General features: G+C 40.7%; 3 long non-coding RNA genes across 3 annotated transcripts; all 3 read left to right on the forward strand.

Moving 5' to 3' along the window:
* The first annotated feature begins 370 nt into the window (after nt 1-370).
* Nucleotides 371-2,026, forward strand: LOC140506022 (uncharacterized). The gene is made up of 2 exons (XR_011967738.1): nt 371-806; nt 1,053-2,026. It is a non-coding gene; the product is annotated as an uncharacterized lncRNA (long non-coding RNA).
* A 4,510-nt stretch (nt 2,027-6,536) lies between these two features.
* On the forward strand, nt 6,537-8,192 carry LOC140506020 (uncharacterized). The gene is made up of 2 exons (XR_011967736.1): nt 6,537-6,972; nt 7,219-8,192. It is a non-coding gene; the product is annotated as an uncharacterized lncRNA (long non-coding RNA).
* Nucleotides 8,193-12,702: 4,510 nt separating this feature from the next.
* LOC140506021 (uncharacterized) lies at nt 12,703-14,358 on the forward strand. The gene is made up of 2 exons (XR_011967737.1): nt 12,703-13,138; nt 13,385-14,358. It is a non-coding gene; the product is annotated as an uncharacterized lncRNA (long non-coding RNA).
* The last annotated feature ends 5,534 nt before the right edge of the window (nt 14,359-19,892 follow it).

The following is a 19,892-nucleotide window of genomic DNA, read 5'->3' on the forward strand; positions in this document are numbered from 1 at the left end:
AAAAGTAATTCACTTCATTTCTATACCCCACTTTCCTCATCTAAAAAGTGAGGAGGATTAGTAGTTTAGACGATTCCTATCTAAGGTCACTCATAACATTAAATGTTCTTTGCAGCATTTGAAATAGATATTCATTAGTATTTTTAAAATTGGCTTGCTTTTTCTACCTCCCCCACCTTCTCTTCCCTTCTTCATATTTGACTAGTGATACCACCCAAGTTAAAATCCATTCCTGTCGCGGGCGGGCGACGACCACCACGAAGACCCTCGAGGACGAGGCCCCCTTCCTCTCCGCGCTCCGCGGCTTCGGACGTCTCCGGGCTCCCTCCCGGGGAACAGAGAGGGAGCAGTAATCAAGCGGGAACCAGAGTGTGGTAGAGCAAGCGTTTATTGGAAGCGTCTCAGTCCTGTCCCCCCGATTGTTCTAGGGCATTGCCTTATATTCCCTCTTAGTTCCGGGTCCATTCCGGATCCTCCCCAAGGGCGAAGACATCACCTTTTAGGGTGCCTCCCCAGCACCCATTCTTGGAGGCCATGTCGCCTTCGCGACATGGCACTTCCAGGTTTGGGCGGGTCCCGACACCAGGGTGTCTCCTTTCCTCTTAGGAGGTCCGTGTCCGGCCCCTCACAACTCCCCCTTTTTGTTTTATACAGGGGTTATCTCTGGGGTTATGGGGGTCTAGGGGTTATACATAAGGTTTCGAAACTCAGCTTTGGTATCAAGCACAGCTCGTCTTATCAGACTACAAGCACATTGTAGCATGCAAAGAAGAAAAAGGGCACAAGAGAAGGGAAAAGGGCTATAGGTCCTAGAAATGCGGCAAGCCACTGGAAGTTTACAAGGCTGTTAAGCCAATGAACCAAGTCCATAGCTTCCTTTGTTCTCTCTTCTTCATATTTCTTTGAGACATTATGCATTTCTTATAGTGGCATAGAAGCTGCAGACAAAGCTGGGTAAGTTGCAGTTCATCTCCTATGTTTGAAGAAGGGGTGCAACATGGTTGCATAGTAGGAGTATTGCGAGAGATGTCAGGAGCACCATTACGTTGTAGATGGCTAAAGGCCCGACAAAGTTTCTGTAACTTTCTTTGTTGTCTCTATCGTGCCCCGTGACTTCTTCATTGTGATTGCTGTCTTCCAACACTCGGATACGTTTCACTGGAACCCACACTTCTTTGTTGTCATCTGTTAAAACACAAACATATCCTTTTCCCCAAGTTAATACTATATGAGGACCAAACCATCGTTTATTCTTATCACGCCACATCACCTTATGGGCTTTAGTATTCAATGCATTTGCTGTAACTGACTTGGTCTTTAATAGACTCAGTCTTTGTAGGAAATGTTAAAAATTTCATAGAGGCTGATAAGCCGTCATCATCAAATTTCAAATAATTTAATGTGTAAACAGCCAATTGTAATTTGTCATCAACTCCTGGTCCAGCTCCCCCTTTTTGTTTTATGCAAATAAGTTTTCAGTGAGCGATTTGCCCACTCTACTATAGCTTGACCAGTAGGATTATGGGGGATTCTAGTAACATGTGATATAGAGAATTCTGCCATGAACTGTTGAATGGCTTTGCTAGTATAAGCTGGACCATTGTCTGTTTTAATACTTCTTGGCATACCATGATGGGCAAAGCAATGTAAGAGGTGTGCTCTGACATACTTGATAGCTTCTCCACACCTCACTGACATCCTTCCACAACACCTATTGTTGCTGGGGTGCAATCTACTTTTTACTAATAATTCTGATATCATTACGGCCCAAAGATGAAAAGAATGTTTGTGAAGGAGTAAGGTTGTCATAATCTAAGGTTAAGTTGTTCATTGTGTATATAGCCTGTACCAATTGTTCCTGAGGGGACCTACCCTTTTTGTTTTTGAAGGAACAGGTTGAGAGTTTTATTCTTCCTATATATTTTATTGCCTGACTCATAGAGTTATATGATATTCCTGAAATATGAATGATTTATAAAAAGAAATTTAATATTAGAACTGGAGCTCAAGTACAGGCACTCAAGCACCACACCCTGTCCCCCTTTAAACTGATGGGACCCAACACATTTTGGGATAAGGGATGAAGGTCTCAACTTCTGAAATTGCTTCCTGCTGAGATTGGACGTAGAGCTGACCCTGCCTCACAGGGTCCCAACATTGGAGGGGTTGTGTCTTTAACCAATATGAGGAACTTGATGATTCAGAGGGTGATAGGTGATGGTCTTGGACAAAGAAACCTAGAAAACACAGATCTGGCACAGAGATTAAACAAACAAGAATCAAAAAGGAGTAAGAATAAAATAACTAGAAGTGAGGTAGGTGTGAGAATACTGTCAAACATCCTCACACTCTCTGGATATACTTAGTAACTATCTAGGATAGGAGGGGTTTGAATGATTCACATTTGTCTCCAACCTCCTTATCTGCTTTCTATGTATTTTGATCAAGCTTTTATTTAGCTTTCCAAATCTCTATAACTGATCATTCAGACTGCTTCATATTCCTTTGTATTTCTACCATAGACAAGATAGTGCACAAGTTATTACTGTTAACTAGCACAGCTGTATTATCTTAAACAAAAGAGATTTCTAAGTTGAATCTCACAACTGAATAGATGATCATCGTTGTTTCATCAGCTTGTTTATCTTTTTCTGATTATATTCACTCTGGAAGAAAACTTTGGAAATTAAATTGTCAATAAGTTTGCTTATTAAAACAACAAAATCTGTTCTGCTTTATAGATCATTACATATTAGGTAGCAATATATTGTCTTGAAAATGAAAATTTTTGTCTTTTCACTTTGAAGCAAAAATAAACCCTTTAAAATTAAAACTTATTAAAACTTAGTTGGTATAAAAATGTTCTAAGGAATATAAATTCCCAAAGTATTATAACAAACCAAATTCTTAGGTATTCCAGAATTCCTGGATATTACAAAATGTTTTAATAAAAGTGCATAATAGAATCTCACATTGACAACAGCAAGAGACTGATTACAAAATTACTGCTTTTCAACAATAGGGACATCTTAAGGTGAGTCTTAAGTCATTTACATAAATTTCTGAACATGTTCCAGTTTCAGATAAAAATGATATTAAGTTTTCCAGTAAGATTACACAGAAGGGCTCACATGTTATACAGACTACTTGTAATTGATCATAGAAGTTTGCTATAAAAGGAAAAAATATTGACATGTGATATAGCAAATATGATAGGATAAAACTTCTTTGACTCTGTTTGAATTCAGATAGGAGTGAAATTTTCCAATCATACAGTATCTGTATTATAGCCAGACTCAGGAATAGTCAGGTGGGAAATATTCCTTTATAAAAGAACACAGTGGGGAAACTGACCAGGAGGATCCCATCCTAGATTGAGTCTAGAATTGTCCCCTTAGCGTTTCCTCTCCAGATACAAATTTCACCTGATAACAGTACAGGATGTAGGATCACAGTCCCTCTGAGTAACTTGTGGCATATTCTTTCAGATACTGATTTAATGCAGACGACTATACCCAAATTCACATTTAAACAAAAATATTTATGGTCCCAAATGCTTTTACCTTAAACAGCAAACTTCACTAATCCCAACTTAAAGCCAAATACAGTTATTTGTTTTCCCATGGAGCTGCAATAAGTAATGAAGATTAACAGGACTCACATATATAAGAGATTTCATTTAAGATCCTTCCTTCTCAAGTTTAAAACTTGTCCTGATATAAAAGTTAATTATTAAAAGTCTTTTCCATCTATTACAACTGTAGAGCAAGCCACATTCATTGTTTATGAATTATATAAGCCAAGCAAGTTTCTTTCTTGGGACTGATGACCTTGCCCACATGAAAGAGGCCTTGGCAGGTTTAAAATAAAAGGAATTGGCATGAATCCCATGCTTGCCAAACCCAAGACATACTGTCTGGACTGTTCTGAGTGGGCAGAACCAGTCTAAATAAATTTTTTACTCCATTCTTTTCTTTCTATACACAGTAATCAATTAACAATATTAGGTTTAGCATTAAAACCACAACTTCGAAAACTTAGTTAAGGATCTTACAACCTTTATAAATGGTAAACAAGTTATTTTAGCTGTAATTTCTTCTTCAGGTAAAGGTGAAAATACCTGGTTTTCTAAATGGCAATTACAAAACATTATAAGCTAAGGTTAATAGGACTGATAAAGTTTTTAAGTAACATAAAGGGCTACACACAATTTTTCCAGCATCTTTTAGTTTCAACAAGATTCAGATTACCAATTGCTTTCTCTAATACCATTTCTGGGTTACAGAGTAAAATAAAAATCATAATAGTTCTAATTTTTAATCAAGAAAATTTCACATCTATGTGTACTCCTTAAAAATATGTTTGAAAGAGAAAGTTGTAAAACTGCAAGTGGAAGTGAGGGAGACTCTGGAACAAAGTCCAGCGGCGCCAGTCCTCCTTCTTTCCACTTGGGGTTCACATTTTCATCTCTGAGGTGTCTTTTTTCATTTTTAGTTTTATGCATATTCTCAATTTGCCTTAATGCCAAATAATACAATAAATTCTGACCTGTCTTAAACATCCAATTAGGAGTGACATGTTTCACTTAAAATATGACCAAAATAACAACTTGTATCCCATACACAAAAACTTTTCTCTTTTAGGTGAGGCATGAGATAATTAAAATGCTATTCAATCTGCCTTTATGATAGGAGGGGAAAAATTTCCCCAATTTCATCTTGTCTTTCTCTCCACCTTCATAACTTGGCCAGAGTCAGAAAGTAGAAAGAGAGAGAGAATTTTACCAACTACTTACATATAAATTCCAAAACTTTTATGCTTTCCTTAAACTTCATACCCATGTTGTACTCCTAGTGGTCTTTGATCAAAGCTCCTTTCAAACTTCACATATTATTGCCTTGTATTTCTTATGTGAAACTGCATTTAGCAATTATATAAACTAAATAATATAAGATAAGTTTCTCACTTTCTCTCTCCCATTCTCTTCCCTGATGCTGCAGCCATCAGAGAGAAGGGATGAGGGGGAGGGAAAGAGATAACATTCTGAATTCCAGCTACAAAGGAGCTGGCCGTAATAAATCACAAACACACACACACACACAGAACATGTAAAGACTGAACACATATACAGACAACAAAAAATTCAAAACTGAGGAAAGATTGTCAGAAATCCTCTGCATAAATTAAACCTATAGCTTGATTTCTATTACTTAGTTCCAAACATAATTTTGAACTTGTTGGCTCCATATATTCAGCATGATACTCTATAATGTCCTTCTTAAACTACACATTCTTTCTAAACTCTAATTGCTTCAAATTTTTTGCTTATCTTTAGAAGCTCAGTCTCCAAATTATTAATTTTATCTTTTTCTTTCCACTCTGATACCTCCTTCTACAAATCAGGATACATTTTTCTGGGCTATGCTCTCTTGAGCTCTCTGAAGAGCTTGAAGGAGTGGTCCGTGTCGAGGTGAAAAATTTTCTGACTCGTCTATAACTACTTCCTCTTTTCTCACAGTCTAAAGTTCCTCTCTCCTCCCGGTCTGAGGTTCCTCTTTTCCCAGGCTCTTTATTTTTCTTCTGAGCAGCCCCCCACTCCTCCCAGTCCACCGCTACTCCATCCTCTGCCGCCCCCTGTAGGCTCCTCTGCAATATGCTGACATATCTTTGTTTTACACAGGGTGGTTTCCTGCGACTCAGTGTCTCAATCCCCTCACTTCTGCTTTTCCCACGGGACCCCTGCTCCGCTTCCTCCATCTCTGCCTGGAGGCTGGCTGGTCGGGGTCCGGAGCCCCTGTTGGCCAGCCTGCGGAGGCTGTCCCACGGGTACAGCGGCGGCGGGTCCCCGGGCTCCTCATCGTCGGAGCCGTAAAGGGAGTCGCCTACTTGAGCCCCTGCATCTTTGGGAATAGGTGGTGGCTGCGGGTTTAAGGCAGCACCCACTGCTGTGTAGATGACAAAGTCCTGGGGGGTGATCAGCGACGGGTCCTCTTTATGATAAGAGGCCATCTGCTGTCCCACCACGCCCCAGCGGGCCGGGTCGATGCCTGTGTGCTCTACCCAAGGACTAATGGTTTGGATTTTTTCGACCCAGTCCCGGCAAGTTCTTAGGTGTAACTTCAGCCCATGATTCTTGCACAGCTTGTAAAGCTGGCAGGCTAAAACCCCTTTATCCTCTGGCTTTATCTGGGAGGTGACATGTGCCTGTCCCATGTTTCACTGCCTTCCAGGAGCTTATCCGAGCAGTGCTCGGCCGCGCCGAGCCTCACTTTCGTTTTTTCGGCTCGCGCGCCCCTGGGCCGCTTGATCCCTCCACCCCGACCCGCGGGGTGGGTATGGGGCTTGTCTACTCACCTCTTTCCGCGCGGGGTCTTCCTCGGTCCCTGTTCGGGCGCCAGCTGTCGCGGGCGGGCGACGACCACCACGAAGACCCTCGAGGACGAGGCCCCCTTCCTCTCCGCGCTCCGCGGCTTCGGACGTCTCCGGGCTCCCTCCCGGGGAACAGAGAGGGAGCAGTAATCAAGCGGGAACCAGAGTGTGGTAGAGCAAGCGTTTATTGGAAGCGTCTCAGTCCTGTCCCCCCGATTGTTCTAGGGCATTGCCTTATATTCCCTCTTAGTTCCGGGTCCATTCCGGATCCTCCCCAAGGGCGAAGACATCACCTTTTAGGGTGCCTCCCCAGCACCCATTCTTGGAGGCCATGTCGCCTTCGCGACATGGCACTTCCAGGTTTGGGCGGGTCCCGACACCAGGGTGTCTCCTTTCCTCTTAGGAGGTCCGTGTCCGGCCCCTCACAACTCCCCCTTTTTGTTTTATACAGGGGTTATCTCTGGGGTTATGGGGGTCTAGGGGTTATACATAAGGTTTCGAAACTCAGCTTTGGTATCAAGCACAGCTCGTCTTATCAGACTACAAGCACATTGTAGCATGCAAAGAAGAAAAAGGGCACAAGAGAAGGGAAAAGGGCTATAGGTCCTAGAAATGCGGCAAGCCACTGGAAGTTTACAAGGCTGTTAAGCCAATGAACCAAGTCCATAGCTTCCTTTGTTCTCTCTTCTTCATATTTCTTTGAGACATTATGCATTTCTTATAGTGGCATAGAAGCTGCAGACAAAGCTGGGTAAGTTGCAGTTCATCTCCTATGTTTGAAGAAGGGGTGCAACATGGTTGCATAGTAGGAGTATTGCGAGAGATGTCAGGAGCACCATTACGTTGTAGATGGCTAAAGGCCCGACAAAGTTTCTGTAACTTTCTTTGTTGTCTCTATCGTGCCCCGTGACTTCTTCATTGTGATTGCTGTCTTCCAACACTCGGATACGTTTCACTGGAACCCACACTTCTTTGTTGTCATCTGTTAAAACACAAACATATCCTTTTCCCCAAGTTAATACTATATGAGGACCAAACCATCGTTTATTCTTATCACGCCACATCACCTTATGGGCTTTAGTATTCAATGCATTTGCTGTAACTGACTTGGTCTTTAATAGACTCAGTCTTTGTAGGAAATGTTAAAAATTTCATAGAGGCTGATAAGCCGTCATCATCAAATTTCAAATAATTTAATGTGTAAACAGCCAATTGTAATTTGTCATCAACTCCTGGTCCAGCTCCCCCTTTTTGTTTTATGCAAATAAGTTTTCAGTGAGCGATTTGCCCACTCTACTATAGCTTGACCAGTAGGATTATGGGGGATTCTAGTAACATGTGATATAGAGAATTCTGCCATGAACTGTTGAATGGCTTTGCTAGTATAAGCTGGACCATTGTCTGTTTTAATACTTCTTGGCATACCATGATGGGCAAAGCAATGTAAGAGGTGTGCTCTGACATACTTGATAGCTTCTCCACACCTCACTGACATCCTTCCACAACACCTATTGTTGCTGGGGTGCAATCTACTTTTTACTAATAATTCTGATATCATTACGGCCCAAAGATGAAAAGAATGTTTGTGAAGGAGTAAGGTTGTCATAATCTAAGGTTAAGTTGTTCATTGTGTATATAGCCTGTACCAATTGTTCCTGAGGGGACCTACCCTTTTTGTTTTTGAAGGAACAGGTTGAGAGTTTTATTCTTCCTATATATTTTATTGCCTGACTCATAGAGTTATATGATATTCCTGAAATATGAATGATTTATAAAAAGAAATTTAATATTAGAACTGGAGCTCAAGTACAGGCACTCAAGCACCACACCCTGTCCCCCTTTAAACTGATGGGACCCAACACATTTTGGGATAAGGGATGAAGGTCTCAACTTCTGAAATTGCTTCCTGCTGAGATTGGACGTAGAGCTGACCCTGCCTCACAGGGTCCCAACATTGGAGGGGTTGTGTCTTTAACCAATATGAGGAACTTGATGATTCAGAGGGTGATAGGTGATGGTCTTGGACAAAGAAACCTAGAAAACACAGATCTGGCACAGAGATTAAACAAACAAGAATCAAAAAGGAGTAAGAATAAAATAACTAGAAGTGAGGTAGGTGTGAGAATACTGTCAAACATCCTCACACTCTCTGGATATACTTAGTAACTATCTAGGATAGGAGGGGTTTGAATGATTCACATTTGTCTCCAACCTCCTTATCTGCTTTCTATGTATTTTGATCAAGCTTTTATTTAGCTTTCCAAATCTCTATAACTGATCATTCAGACTGCTTCATATTCCTTTGTATTTCTACCATAGACAAGATAGTGCACAAGTTATTACTGTTAACTAGCACAGCTGTATTATCTTAAACAAAAGAGATTTCTAAGTTGAATCTCACAACTGAATAGATGATCATCGTTGTTTCATCAGCTTGTTTATCTTTTTCTGATTATATTCACTCTGGAAGAAAACTTTGGAAATTAAATTGTCAATAAGTTTGCTTATTAAAACAACAAAATCTGTTCTGCTTTATAGATCATTACATATTAGGTAGCAATATATTGTCTTGAAAATGAAAATTTTTGTCTTTTCACTTTGAAGCAAAAATAAACCCTTTAAAATTAAAACTTATTAAAACTTAGTTGGTATAAAAATGTTCTAAGGAATATAAATTCCCAAAGTATTATAACAAACCAAATTCTTAGGTATTCCAGAATTCCTGGATATTACAAAATGTTTTAATAAAAGTGCATAATAGAATCTCACATTGACAACAGCAAGAGACTGATTACAAAATTACTGCTTTTCAACAATAGGGACATCTTAAGGTGAGTCTTAAGTCATTTACATAAATTTCTGAACATGTTCCAGTTTCAGATAAAAATGATATTAAGTTTTCCAGTAAGATTACACAGAAGGGCTCACATGTTATACAGACTACTTGTAATTGATCATAGAAGTTTGCTATAAAAGGAAAAAATATTGACATGTGATATAGCAAATATGATAGGATAAAACTTCTTTGACTCTGTTTGAATTCAGATAGGAGTGAAATTTTCCAATCATACAGTATCTGTATTATAGCCAGACTCAGGAATAGTCAGGTGGGAAATATTCCTTTATAAAAGAACACAGTGGGGAAACTGACCAGGAGGATCCCATCCTAGATTGAGTCTAGAATTGTCCCCTTAGCGTTTCCTCTCCAGATACAAATTTCACCTGATAACAGTACAGGATGTAGGATCACAGTCCCTCTGAGTAACTTGTGGCATATTCTTTCAGATACTGATTTAATGCAGACGACTATACCCAAATTCACATTTAAACAAAAATATTTATGGTCCCAAATGCTTTTACCTTAAACAGCAAACTTCACTAATCCCAACTTAAAGCCAAATACAGTTATTTGTTTTCCCATGGAGCTGCAATAAGTAATGAAGATTAACAGGACTCACATATATAAGAGATTTCATTTAAGATCCTTCCTTCTCAAGTTTAAAACTTGTCCTGATATAAAAGTTAATTATTAAAAGTCTTTTCCATCTATTACAACTGTAGAGCAAGCCACATTCATTGTTTATGAATTATATAAGCCAAGCAAGTTTCTTTCTTGGGACTGATGACCTTGCCCACATGAAAGAGGCCTTGGCAGGTTTAAAATAAAAGGAATTGGCATGAATCCCATGCTTGCCAAACCCAAGACATACTGTCTGGACTGTTCTGAGTGGGCAGAACCAGTCTAAATAAATTTTTTACTCCATTCTTTTCTTTCTATACACAGTAATCAATTAACAATATTAGGTTTAGCATTAAAACCACAACTTCGAAAACTTAGTTAAGGATCTTACAACCTTTATAAATGGTAAACAAGTTATTTTAGCTGTAATTTCTTCTTCAGGTAAAGGTGAAAATACCTGGTTTTCTAAATGGCAATTACAAAACATTATAAGATAAGGTTAATAGGACTGATAAAGTTTTTAAGTAACATAAAGGGCTACACACAATTTTTCCAGCATCTTTTAGTTTCAACAAGATTCAGATTACCAATTGCTTTCTCTAATACCATTTCTGGGTTACAGAGTAAAATAAAAATCATAATAGTTCTAATTTTTAATCAAGAAAATTTCACATCTATGTGTACTCCTTAAAAATATGTTTGAAAGAGAAAGTTGTAAAACTGCAAGTGGAAGTGAGGGAGACTCTGGAACAAAGTCCAGCGGCGCCAGTCCTCCTTCTTTCCACTTGGGGTTCACATTTTCATCTCTGAGGTGTCTTTTTTCATTTTTAGTTTTATGCATATTCTCAATTTGCCTTAATGCCAAATAATACAATAAATTCTGACCTGTCTTAAACATCCAATTAGGAGTGACATGTTTCACTTAAAATATGACCAAAATAACAACTTGTATCCCATACACAAAAACTTTTCTCTTTTAGGTGAGGCATGAGATAATTAAAATGCTATTCAATCTGCCTTTATGATAGGAGGGGAAAAATTTCCCCAATTTCATCTTGTCTTTCTCTCCACCTTCATAACTTGGCCAGAGTCAGAAAGTAGAAAGAGAGAGAGAATTTTACCAACTACTTACATATAAATTCCAAAACTTTTATGCTTTCCTTAAACTTCATACCCATGTTGTACTCCTAGTGGTCTTTGATCAAAGCTCCTTTCAAACTTCACATATTATTGCCTTGTATTTCTTATGTGAAACTGCATTTAGCAATTATATAAACTAAATAATATAAGATAAGTTTCTCACTTTCTCTCTCCCATTCTCTTCCCTGATGCTGCAGCCATCAGAGAGAAGGGATGAGGGGGAGGGAAAGAGATAACATTCTGAATTCCAGCTACAAAGGAGCTGGCCGTAATAAATCACAAACACACACACACACACAGAACATGTAAAGACTGAACACATATACAGACAACAAAAAATTCAAAACTGAGGAAAGATTGTCAGAAATCCTCTGCATAAATTAAACCTATAGCTTGATTTCTATTACTTAGTTCCAAACATAATTTTGAACTTGTTGGCTCCATATATTCAGCATGATACTCTATAATGTCCTTCTTAAACTACACATTCTTTCTAAACTCTAATTGCTTCAAATTTTTTGCTTATCTTTAGAAGCTCAGTCTCCAAATTATTAATTTTATCTTTTTCTTTCCACTCTGATACCTCCTTCTACAAATCAGGATACATTTTTCTGGGCTATGCTCTCTTGAGCTCTCTGAAGAGCTTGAAGGAGTGGTCCGTGTCGAGGTGAAAAATTTTCTGACTCGTCTATAACTACTTCCTCTTTTCTCACAGTCTAAAGTTCCTCTCTCCTCCCGGTCTGAGGTTCCTCTTTTCCCAGGCTCTTTATTTTTCTTCTGAGCAGCCCCCCACTCCTCCCAGTCCACCGCTACTCCATCCTCTGCCGCCCCCTGTAGGCTCCTCTGCAATATGCTGACATATCTTTGTTTTACACAGGGTGGTTTCCTGCGACTCAGTGTCTCAATCCCCTCACTTCTGCTTTTCCCACGGGACCCCTGCTCCGCTTCCTCCATCTCTGCCTGGAGGCTGGCTGGTCGGGGTCCGGAGCCCCTGTTGGCCAGCCTGCGGAGGCTGTCCCACGGGTACAGCGGCGGCGGGTCCCCGGGCTCCTCATCGTCGGAGCCGTAAAGGGAGTCGCCTACTTGAGCCCCTGCATCTTTGGGAATAGGTGGTGGCTGCGGGTTTAAGGCAGCACCCACTGCTGTGTAGATGACAAAGTCCTGGGGGGTGATCAGCGACGGGTCCTCTTTATGATAAGAGGCCATCTGCTGTCCCACCACGCCCCAGCGGGCCGGGTCGATGCCTGTGTGCTCTACCCAAGGACTAATGGTTTGGATTTTTTCGACCCAGTCCCGGCAAGTTCTTAGGTGTAACTTCAGCCCATGATTCTTGCACAGCTTGTAAAGCTGGCAGGCTAAAACCCCTTTATCCTCTGGCTTTATCTGGGAGGTGACATGTGCCTGTCCCATGTTTCACTGCCTTCCAGGAGCTTATCCGAGCAGTGCTCGGCCGCGCCGAGCCTCACTTTCGTTTTTTCGGCTCGCGCGCCCCTGGGCCGCTTGATCCCTCCACCCCGACCCGCGGGGTGGGTATGGGGCTTGTCTACTCACCTCTTTCCGCGCGGGGTCTTCCTCGGTCCCTGTTCGGGCGCCAGCTGTCGCGGGCGGGCGACGACCACCACGAAGACCCTCGAGGACGAGGCCCCCTTCCTCTCCGCGCTCCGCGGCTTCGGACGTCTCCGGGCTCCCTCCCGGGGAACAGAGAGGGAGCAGTAATCAAGCGGGAACCAGAGTGTGGTAGAGCAAGCGTTTATTGGAAGCGTCTCAGTCCTGTCCCCCCGATTGTTCTAGGGCATTGCCTTATATTCCCTCTTAGTTCCGGGTCCATTCCGGATCCTCCCCAAGGGCGAAGACATCACCTTTTAGGGTGCCTCCCCAGCACCCATTCTTGGAGGCCATGTCGCCTTCGCGACATGGCACTTCCAGGTTTGGGCGGGTCCCGACACCAGGGTGTCTCCTTTCCTCTTAGGAGGTCCGTGTCCGGCCCCTCACAACTCCCCCTTTTTGTTTTATACAGGGGTTATCTCTGGGGTTATGGGGGTCTAGGGGTTATACATAAGGTTTCGAAACTCAGCTTTGGTATCAAGCACAGCTCGTCTTATCAGACTACAAGCACATTGTAGCATGCAAAGAAGAAAAAGGGCACAAGAGAAGGGAAAAGGGCTATAGGTCCTAGAAATGCGGCAAGCCACTGGAAGTTTACAAGGCTGTTAAGCCAATGAACCAAGTCCATAGCTTCCTTTGTTCTCTCTTCTTCATATTTCTTTGAGACATTATGCATTTCTTATAGTGGCATAGAAGCTGCAGACAAAGCTGGGTAAGTTGCAGTTCATCTCCTATGTTTGAAGAAGGGGTGCAACATGGTTGCATAGTAGGAGTATTGCGAGAGATGTCAGGAGCACCATTACGTTGTAGATGGCTAAAGGCCCGACAAAGTTTCTGTAACTTTCTTTGTTGTCTCTATCGTGCCCCGTGACTTCTTCATTGTGATTGCTGTCTTCCAACACTCGGATACGTTTCACTGGAACCCACACTTCTTTGTTGTCATCTGTTAAAACACAAACATATCCTTTTCCCCAAGTTAATACTATATGAGGACCAAACCATCGTTTATTCTTATCACGCCACATCACCTTATGGGCTTTAGTATTCAATGCATTTGCTGTAACTGACTTGGTCTTTAATAGACTCAGTCTTTGTAGGAAATGTTAAAAATTTCATAGAGGCTGATAAGCCGTCATCATCAAATTTCAAATAATTTAATGTGTAAACAGCCAATTGTAATTTGTCATCAACTCCTGGTCCAGCTCCCCCTTTTTGTTTTATGCAAATAAGTTTTCAGTGAGCGATTTGCCCACTCTACTATAGCTTGACCAGTAGGATTATGGGGGATTCTAGTAACATGTGATATAGAGAATTCTGCCATGAACTGTTGAATGGCTTTGCTAGTATAAGCTGGACCATTGTCTGTTTTAATACTTCTTGGCATACCATGATGGGCAAAGCAATGTAAGAGGTGTGCTCTGACATACTTGATAGCTTCTCCACACCTCACTGACATCCTTCCACAACACCTATTGTTGCTGGGGTGCAATCTACTTTTTACTAATAATTCTGATATCATTACGGCCCAAAGATGAAAAGAATGTTTGTGAAGGAGTAAGGTTGTCATAATCTAAGGTTAAGTTGTTCATTGTGTATATAGCCTGTACCAATTGTTCCTGAGGGGACCTACCCTTTTTGTTTTTGAAGGAACAGGTTGAGAGTTTTATTCTTCCTATATATTTTATTGCCTGACTCATAGAGTTATATGATATTCCTGAAATATGAATGATTTATAAAAAGAAATTTAATATTAGAACTGGAGCTCAAGTACAGGCACTCAAGCACCACACCCTGTCCCCCTTTAAACTGATGGGACCCAACACATTTTGGGATAAGGGATGAAGGTCTCAACTTCTGAAATTGCTTCCTGCTGAGATTGGACGTAGAGCTGACCCTGCCTCACAGGGTCCCAACATTGGAGGGGTTGTGTCTTTAACCAATATGAGGAACTTGATGATTCAGAGGGTGATAGGTGATGGTCTTGGACAAAGAAACCTAGAAAACACAGATCTGGCACAGAGATTAAACAAACAAGAATCAAAAAGGAGTAAGAATAAAATAACTAGAAGTGAGGTAGGTGTGAGAATACTGTCAAACATCCTCACACTCTCTGGATATACTTAGTAACTATCTAGGATAGGAGGGGTTTGAATGATTCACATTTGTCTCCAACCTCCTTATCTGCTTTCTATGTATTTTGATCAAGCTTTTATTTAGCTTTCCAAATCTCTATAACTGATCATTCAGACTGCTTCATATTCCTTTGTATTTCTACCATAGACAAGATAGTGCACAAGTTATTACTGTTAACTAGCACAGCTGTATTATCTTAAACAAAAGAGATTTCTAAGTTGAATCTCACAACTGAATAGATGATCATCGTTGTTTCATCAGCTTGTTTATCTTTTTCTGATTATATTCACTCTGGAAGAAAACTTTGGAAATTAAATTGTCAATAAGTTTGCTTATTAAAACAACAAAATCTGTTCTGCTTTATAGATCATTACATATTAGGTAGCAATATATTGTCTTGAAAATGAAAATTTTTGTCTTTTCACTTTGAAGCAAAAATAAACCCTTTAAAATTAAAACTTATTAAAACTTAGTTGGTATAAAAATGTTCTAAGGAATATAAATTCCCAAAGTATTATAACAAACCAAATTCTTAGGTATTCCAGAATTCCTGGATATTACAAAATGTTTTAATAAAAGTGCATAATAGAATCTCACATTGACAACAGCAAGAGACTGATTACAAAATTACTGCTTTTCAACAATAGGGACATCTTAAGGTGAGTCTTAAGTCATTTACATAAATTTCTGAACATGTTCCAGTTTCAGATAAAAATGATATTAAGTTTTCCAGTAAGATTACACAGAAGGGCTCACATGTTATACAGACTACTTGTAATTGATCATAGAAGTTTGCTATAAAAGGAAAAAATATTGACATGTGATATAGCAAATATGATAGGATAAAACTTCTTTGACTCTGTTTGAATTCAGATAGGAGTGAAATTTTCCAATCATACAGTATCTGTATTATAGCCAGACTCAGGAATAGTCAGGTGGGAAATATTCCTTTATAAAAGAACACAGTGGGGAAACTGACCAGGAGGATCCCATCCTAGATTGAGTCTAGAATTGTCCCCTTAGCGTTTCCTCTCCAGATACAAATTTCACCTGATAACAGTACAGGATGTAGGATCACAGTCCCTCTGAGTAACTTGTGGCATATTCTTTCAGATACTGATTTAATGCAGACGACTATACCCAAATTCACATTTAAACAAAAATATTTATGGTCCCAAATGCTTTTACCTTAAACAGCAAACTTCACTAATCCCAACTTAAAGCCAAATACAGTTATTTGTTTTCCCATGGAGCTGCAATAAGTAATGAAGATTAACAGGACTCACATATATAAGAGATTTCATTTAAGATCCTTCCTTCTCAAGTTTAAAACTTGTCCTGATATAAAAGTTAATTATTAAAAGTCTTTTCCATCTATTACAACTGTAGAGCAAGCCACATTCATTGTTTATGAATTATATAAGCCAAGCAAGTTTCTTTCTTGGGACTGATGACCTTGCCCACATGAAAGAGGCCTTGGCAGGTTTAAAATAAAAGGAATTGGCATGAATCCCATGCTTGCCAAACCCAAGACATACTGTCTGGACTGTTCTGAGTGGGCAGAACCAGTCTAAATAAATTTTTTACTCCATTCTTTTCTTTCTATACACAGTAATCAATTAACAATATTAGGTTTAGCATTAAAACCACAACTTCGAAAACTTAGTTAAGGATCTTACAACCTTTATAAATGGTAAACAAGTTATTTTAGCTGTAATTTCTTCTTCAGGTAAAGGTGAAAATACCTGGTTTTCTAAATGGCAATTACAAAACATTATAAGATAAGGTTAATAGGACTGATAAAGTTTTTAAGTAACATAAAGGGCTACACACAATTTTTCCAGCATCTTTTAGTTTCAACAAGATTCAGATTACCAATTGCTTTCTCTAATACCATTTCTGGGTTACAGAGTAAAATAAAAATCATAATAGTTCTAATTTTTAATCAAGAAAATTTCACATCTATGTGTACTCCTTAAAAATATGTTTGAAAGAGAAAGTTGTAAAACTGCAAGTGGAAGTGAGGGAGACTCTGGAACAAAGTCCAGCGGCGCCAGTCCTCCTTCTTTCCACTTGGGGTTCACATTTTCATCTCTGAGGTGTCTTTTTTCATTTTTAGTTTTATGCATATTCTCAATTTGCCTTAATGCCAAATAATACAATAAATTCTGACCTGTCTTAAACATCCAATTAGGAGTGACATGTTTCACTTAAAATATGACCAAAATAACAACTTGTATCCCATACACAAAAACTTTTCTCTTTTAGGTGAGGCATGAGATAATTAAAATGCTATTCAATCTGCCTTTATGATAGGAGGGGAAAAATTTCCCCAATTTCATCTTGTCTTTCTCTCCACCTTCATAACTTGGCCAGAGTCAGAAAGTAGAAAGAGAGAGAGAATTTTACCAACTACTTACATATAAATTCCAAAACTTTTATGCTTTCCTTAAACTTCATACCCATGTTGTACTCCTAGTGGTCTTTGATCAAAGCTCCTTTCAAACTTCACATATTATTGCCTTGTATTTCTTATGTGAAACTGCATTTAGCAATTATATAAACTAAATAATATAAGATAAGTTTCTCACTTTCTCTCTCCCATTCTCTTCCCTGATGCTGCAGCCATCAGAGAGAAGGGATGAGGGGGAGGGAAAGAGATAACATTCTGAATTCCAGCTACAAAGGAGCTGGCCGTAATAAATCACAAACACACACACACACACAGAACATGTAAAGACTGAACACATATACAGACAACAAAAAATTCAAAACTGAGGAAAGATTGTCAGAAATCCTCTGCATAAATTAAACCTATAGCTTGATTTCTATTACTTAGTTCCAAACATAATTTTGAACTTGTTGGCTCCATATATTCAGCATGATACTCTATAATGTCCTTCTTAAACTACACATTCTTTCTAAACTCTAATTGCTTCAAATTTTTTGCTTATCTTTAGAAGCTCAGTCTCCAAATTATTAATTTTATCTTTTTCTTTCCACTCTGATACCTCCTTCTACAAATCAGGATACATTTTTCTGGGCTATGCTCTCTTGAGCTCTCTGAAGAGCTTGAAGGAGTGGTCCGTGTCGAGGTGAAAAATTTTCTGACTCGTCTATAACTACTTCCTCTTTTCTCACAGTCTAAAGTTCCTCTCTCCTCGCGGTCTGAGGTTCCTCTTTTCCCAGGCTCTTTATTTTTCTTCTGAGCAGCCCCCCACTCCTCCCAGTCCACCGCTACTCCATCCTCTGCCGCCCCCTGTAGGCTCCTCTGCAATATGCTGACATATCTTTGTTTTACACAGGGTGGTTTCCTGCGACTCAGTGTCTCAATCCCCTCACTTCTGCTTTTCCCACGGGACCCCTGCTCCGCTTCCTCCATCTCTGCCTGGAGGCTGGCTGGTCGGGGTCCGGAGCCCCTGTTGGCCAGCCTGCGGAGGCTGTCCCACGGGTACAGCGGCGGCGGGTCCCCGGGCTCCTCATCGTCGGAGCCGTAAAGGGAGTCGCCTACTTGAGCCCCTGCATCTTTGGGAATAGGTGGTGGCTGCGGGTTTAAGGCAGCACCCACTGCTGTGTAGATGACAAAGTCCTGGGGGGTGATCAGCGACGGGTCCTCTTTATGATAAGAGGCCATCTGCTGTCCCACCACGCCCCAGCGGGCCGGGTCGATGCCTGTGTGCTCTACCCAAGGACTAATGGTTTGGATTTTTTCGACCCAGTCCCGGCAAGTTCTTAGGTGTAACTTCAGCCCATGATTCTTGCACAGCTTGTAAAGCTGGCAGGCTAAAACCCCTTTATCCTCTGGCTTTATCTGGGAGGTGACATGTGCCTGTCCCATGTTTCACTGCCTTCCAGGAGCTTATCCGAGCAGTGCTCGGCCGCGCCGAGCCTCACTTTCGTTTTTTCGGCTCGCGCGCCCCTGGGCCGCTTGATCCCTCCACCCCGACCCGCGGGGTGGGTATGGGGCTTGTCTACTCACCTCTTTCCGCGCGGGGTCTTCCTCGGTCCCTGTTCGGGCGCCAGCTGTCGCGGGCGGGCGACGACCACCACGAAGACCCTCGAGGACGAGGCCCCCTTCCTCTCCGCGCTCCGCGGCTTCGGACGTCTCCGGGCTCCCTCCCGGGGAACAGAGAGGGAGCAGTAATCAAGCGGGAACCAGAGTGTGGTAGAGCAAGCGTTTATTGGAAGCGTCTCAGTCCTGTCCCCCCGATTGTTCTAGGGCGTTGCCTTATATTCCCTCTTAGTTCCGGGTCCGTTCCGGATCCTCCCCAAGGGCGAAGACATCACCTTTTAGGGTGCCTCCCCAGCACCCGTTCTTGGAGGCCATGTCGCCTTCGCGACATGGCACTTCCAGGTTCGGGCGGGTCCCGACACCAGGGTGTCTCCTTTCCTCTTAGGAGGTCCGTGTCCGGCCCCTCACACATTCCCAAATGAATCCTCAAACCTGAGTTTTTTGTTTTAATCTTCTCCTTTTTTACTTTTCTTTTCACAAGGGGAATTCACCATTGACTGTAGTAATAAAAAATCCATAGTAGCACAAAGCAACAGAATAACTCTGCAGACAACACAATTACGCCCATCCATTCTGGGAAGAACTGACTATTGAATCTCTCTATTGTCAGGTGGAGAAGCTCATAATGGTTGTATCTGCCAGGTCATACAATTGAATTATGAGCATACTAAAGTTGGTTGTAGTTCTAAGTAGCAGATTCAAATTAAATATAGCTTCAAACAATGCAGTTGCTTGTCAGCTCCTTTAAAAGTAAATTTTATGAGAAGACAATGAAAGGTCTTTTGGAATAATGGTGATCAGTAAGTATTCCTTTACTATCTGTATTAATGTAGTCACTCAGAATGTGATAAGGCAACCTCTAGTGCTCATTTGAGTGCAAACATCTGATCTGCATGCAAACTCCACTGTTCTTTATTATAGTGATTTCTTAATGAATAAAGTTCAGAATAATTTCCAATTAACTTTTTGTAACAAAAAGTGGAACTAAAAATGAAAAAAAACCTTTCAGTGCTAGTTGCTATGTCTTTTTTGTTGTTGTTGTATTAAGTGCCATAGAAATAAACAACTTTAAAACACAACATAAAGCATCTGGAATTTAATTCATTAGAAAAGAAGAAAAGTCCAAAACCTGACAGAGGACTTATTATAAACAACATTTAATAGGCATCAATT

The sequence above is a fragment of the Notamacropus eugenii genome, chromosome 5 (genome assembly GCF_028372415.1).
Source record: "Notamacropus eugenii isolate mMacEug1 chromosome 5, mMacEug1.pri_v2, whole genome shotgun sequence".
Classification (NCBI taxonomy): domain Eukaryota; kingdom Metazoa; phylum Chordata; class Mammalia; order Diprotodontia; family Macropodidae; genus Notamacropus; species Notamacropus eugenii.